At 36.1% G+C, this 5270-nt stretch overlaps 1 pseudogene; it reads right to left on the reverse strand.

The window, feature by feature from the left end:
• Positions 1–278: 278 nt before the first annotated feature.
• Positions 279–870, reverse strand: LOC100444822 (ribosomal protein uL30-like; annotated as a pseudogene).
• Between the last annotated feature and the right edge of the window lie 4400 nt (positions 871–5270).

Below are 5270 nucleotides of genomic sequence, written 5' to 3' on the forward strand. Positions count from 1 at the left end.
TAAAGCAGGAAATAATCATCTCCGAAGATACTTGATAAAAACTACCCCCCCAAAAAACAAAAACACATGCTTCCATTTAATTGATAAACATTTACTGTAGTTTGGCACCTGGGTTCAGCTGGCGGATGAGCTGATTGATGTGTTCACCCCGATAGCCAGGTGTGCCCATCTCCTTGAGGAAGCCCACTCTACTTTTGGTAGCATGAAGGGCCATTGAGAGGTGGAAAGGGTGCAAGAACCATGAAATCTCCTGGAAATGCTTTCCTGGGAAGGCAATTTCATGAATGAGGTCTTCCAAGCAAATGATACCAAACTTCCCCAGGTGTTCCTCAATCACTGTGTTGTCTGTCAGAGGGATGGTCTTACTATTGACTTTGGCTTGTCCACATTTTAAAATGAGTTACCAGACAGACTTCAGATTTGGAAATCCCTAGGTCACATAAGGTTCCACTATTCCCAACATTTTTAGGTTCGTGTGGCAGGGGTGGGTGGTGGGATAACTTTTACAAAGACACCACTAAAAATTTTCTTTAGTTGAAGTCTTGCAATGGTTCTCTGCACCAGTAAACTCATGCCATCAATCCTTTCGATGCATACAACAAAGGCCAAGGAATGTTTATCTGGCAATTTCAAGGCATGAGATTTCACTTCTAGTCATCTGAGATGCACCTTGTCACGTTTCTGCTGCTGGGAATCATGTAGGAATAATTCTAGTCGCTTAAACCTGAGCCATTTTCCTTTCCTCTGCTCCTTCTTTGCCAAAAGTGTCTGCTTTGCCTGGGTGGCTTTGAGGGCTTGATAAGCTTTCCTCTTTTTTTTCAGGAGATTTTCTGGAACCAAAGGGATTTTTCTTTGCTCTTGCTCTGCCATCTTTCTAGTGTTGCAGCTACTGATCCACTCTTCCAGTTTATTTTCTGTGTCCTTTTTGAATTATGTGAAACCTATTCTTTGCTCAATATGCAAATAATAATCAGTATTTTATTGTAATATAAACTTTTCAGACCATAAAATTCTTCAAATTAATGTTTTATTTGCATCTCAGCATTTTACATGTAATATTTCTTTTTGCTTTTAAATATTTTCTAATTTTCACTAAAATTTCTATGTGTGTATATCCATAGCTGTTTAGAAATATGCTTCTAAATTTTCAAATGAATGTGTTTCCTTTTACCATTATGTTACTGATATCTGACTCAATACAGAAAATGTGGTTTAATACAGAATTTATTTTATTTATAAGGGAACTTTAAAGCATTTGCTTTGAAGAGGCAGAAAGAGTGATAGGCTTGGTTTATTAAAGATAACATATTTATAATGAATGAAGGGCTCTTTTTCCATAAATGGAAAACTTGAGAATGATAAGATACTAATGAATGAAGCAGAAAAGTATGAGAGGGAAATTGAGTGGTCTGATTTCCCTGAGCTGTGGAGAGGTGATGGATCCCCCAGATTTTGTTGAGTGGTCTTAGAAGGGAGTAGGGGAACCTCCTTCATTGTAACAAGAGAATGAAGAAAAATGTGTGTTACTGTAGGAAACTTCATTGGTTGAGAATTTACAGAATTGATTACCATTTTCTGAAAAATATAAAGCAAAACTGTCTAGTAAAGTAGATGGCAGGGATTAGTAGGAAGTTTGAGAAAACTAAAAAAAATATGAAATTTTTCCTTAGAAAATAGATAGCAAAATAGGAAACTATTCGAAGTCTGTTAGACAGTTAGCTCTAGTAGCTAAAATGGGTCTGCATTAGTGATCTCTATGTGAGCTCAGAATAATCTATAAGCAACTTTCCACAGACACTCATCTACAAGTGTTGTTGAAAATTGGGAGTAACTGTCCTCAAATCCCTATCCAAATTATATATAGTCCGTTGTTTCCAGTTCCAGGTCCTTGGGGGCACATCCTTAATGCTCCACTCCATGCCGCCTGGCACAAGAACAATTTATATCTTTTCTTTAAAGAGAGAATTTCATTCTGGAAATGCTGAGCAGGTCTTAGTAGACTCTAGTTATATAAATTCATAAATATTTAAGGCATTCCATTTCCAATATTTAATTTAGGATTCAAACTTTTTATTTAGCATGCACATTACACAGGTCTCAGTTTTGTAACTAAGTGCTCTTTCTACTTTCAAATCATTGTTGGCTTCAGTGCTGCCCCCAAATATCAGATTTATTTTGTGTTCACACCACCGTTTAGATCCCAAACATTCCTTAAATTTGTGAATTTGTAATTCCTTTTTCCTGCTTTTGTTTATGTGTATATATATATACACACACACACACACACACACACGCTCTGCCAATTGAAACAGTATCCACTCACAAAACAAGTGAAAAATAATCTCCCAGTTGAAGTCTGAGATCCTTGACTACCATAGACACTTATGAATAATCAAACTGTACAGTTTTTTATTACAGAAGGTCTCAAATGGTTTGTCTATTTTATCCATATTGATTGTTTTCTTCTAATGATCTCAAAGTAGGTGATTAAAAACCTAAGGTATACATTGTTGGTGATATTTTGTATGCTCTTCTGGAAAAAAGGTGACCAACAGTCCAGGACTGAGTTTTTCCCAGAATTAAGGGGTTCCCAAGATGTGAGATTATCAGTTTTAAAAATGGAATAATCCTGGGAAAATTGAGACAATTGTTTATCCTATCTGAAAGCCAAACTAGATTCAAAGTTTGGGTTATCTAGATTTCTAGCCAGAATTCAATGTTTCAAACAGTTTGTCATTATTTAATTTTTTACTTATATTCATAAATGTGGTAGTTCCTCTAGTGTGTTCTGTCTTACAAGTTAGTCTCACAAGTTTTGTAAAACATGCATTTTAAATGAGGTATATTTAAAAAAATGTAAGAAGCTAGCTTGGATAAGTAATACTTCCTCCATAAAACTCTATTTGCTTTTACGTATACGAACATTTACAGAGAATGACATCTTAAAAAGTCTGGAAATAATTTGAGGTTACAGGCCATGAAACTTCATGCTTTAGGTCTAAAATAAAATGTCAAAATACTTCACCATGTTTTTCAGACACAAAATAAAATAGGACAAATGTATGATTTGGGGGAATTTGAGATGAAGGATATTATCTGAATAATACAAGCAGAGAACAAAAGTAAAATTTTTTTAATTGAAGTTTTTTCACACAATTATGTTAATTTCTTTGGTTTGGACTTTAATAATACTTTAATAATGCACTAAATTAGAATATAGCACAGGTGATTGTGGAAATAAGTATTTTATTGTAAGGTTTCAGGGGCATATTCTAATGTATTAAAATGGTCTCAACTTCTTTGTCTAATATCCCACATTTGATGTTACAGGAGGAGTAAGTGCAAATTTTGATGGAACACAAAGGAGCAAGTGAGAAAGTAGGCAATTTCCATAAAGTAAATGGGCAAATTTTTTAGCATGAGATATCAATTTTTGAAAACCTAAAGCATAGGAGAGGGAGCATATTTACAGGTAAACAGTCAAATCTACTTGGTGATTTTGGTCCAAGTAGAATGGAAAAAAAAACAATTTGCACAGAATGTAGTCTAACTTCTACTACACAAGTATGTTTCTGGACACTGTGGCCTAGTGAGAAAATATTTTGCAGACATTGAAGTGCATGTATATCACTGAGAGATGGGCATAAACTGTTAGAAATAAACCAGCAATGATATTTTAAAACATCTTTGTTTTCCCACATGGTAATTAAAGCAAAGAGTTACTACTGTTCCTAGAAAGAACGGGAGGATGGTATCGCTGTTTTCCTGGGAATACAATCTGTGTGGACACGGTCTGAAGATTTCCCAAAGGGGATTCATGACTTTTGAGAAGAAAGTCTAAACAAAATTACTCTCCTTTGATGCAGGAGAATGAAGAAAGGTGAGAAGATCAATTACTTAGCATGTGCACAAAGACTGTACAATCAGAGGAGTGGTTTCTTGATGATGACAGGCTCCTGTGACAAGACCTTCAAAGCACATCAAGGGGTTGATTGAGCTGCGGGAGCAGGCAGGCATATGGAGTTGTGGTTAGCTTTCTTTGTAAAAGAACAATGGAAACTGGTGTCACCAGGTGACTTACCTCATTTTCACCTGTTTCCCCAGATGGGAGTGAAAGAATGGGGTGGGGGTTGCGGGTAGGTAGAGGTAGAGTCAGCAGCAACTGCCTTGCTTTATTCTCCCTCCCTCATCTATCCCTGTTTTGTCTGAGAGAGGGCAGATTGAGCAACTGAAGGAGTTAGAGGGACCCATGTTTTATAATAAACCTTCCCTGCTCTGTGGATTTGTCCACAAAGTTAATATGATTTATGTTGGATGGTAAGTTTAATTTGTGGTTTTAAATATGGATCAAGGACTTCATAGATTCCTTCCTCTAATCAACATTTATGGAGCGCCTCATCAGAGCCTGGCACTGTGCTAGGTGGATTTTTGTAAAAACTGAAGATAGAAGGATTTTGAAATAGGTTTCATTCTATTTTGTCCATTTGAACTTTACCAGTAGCTATTAATTCTGATAATAAAGGGCAAGAAAAACAGAACATTTCTCTCCTCTCCCTAACCGCCCCTCCATTTCCCATGATGTATGTTTGACATTTTCATGATTATTAAAGTTTGAGTAATGAAATATTTGGGGATTTGTGCATATTTCCCCCTTTACCTGCTAATTTTTAATAAGTAGTCAAATTAAGACATGATGGGGCAAGGGCTATGTTGCGGGAAGGTTCTGTATTATTTAAAGCTGAATTATTCTGTTTCTAAATCTGGAGGACCTCACAACATGGAGGCTGTTTTATCTAAATCTAGAGAGTACTTCTGGAAGTTTCTTGAAAGCCCAATTTTTCTTCCTTTTTCATATTAATTTGTTTATAACACTGCCAAATACATTGATTTATCCTCTTACCTACTGTCAAAGCAGCCCAGCTCTGATGTTGAACATGGGCCATTTCAGGTAATCTATCATAAAATGGCTCAACAATGCCAAGTTTCTTTAAACCCCTTTCTGACTGTGTTTTCTTACTCAAAAGCAACTGCTTTGTGGAGTGACCCCTGCACCTGGTGTGTCAAGATTCAATAACTAATTGAATACACAGTGATTTCGGTTCTCCACCTGAGACAGCACTGATAATGAAATGGAGACTTATCTCAGACAGCAGAACCTATAAATTAGCTTAGTAGTCCATCAATCTAAGCCCTGTCAAAAAAAAAGTGAGAGAAAGAGAAAAAAAGAATAACTGTTAGAAAATTATACCCTTCCACATTTGTATCCAACA

The sequence above is a fragment of the Pongo abelii genome, chromosome 4 (genome assembly GCF_028885655.2).
Source record: "Pongo abelii isolate AG06213 chromosome 4, NHGRI_mPonAbe1-v2.0_pri, whole genome shotgun sequence".
Classification (NCBI taxonomy): domain Eukaryota; kingdom Metazoa; phylum Chordata; class Mammalia; order Primates; family Hominidae; genus Pongo; species Pongo abelii.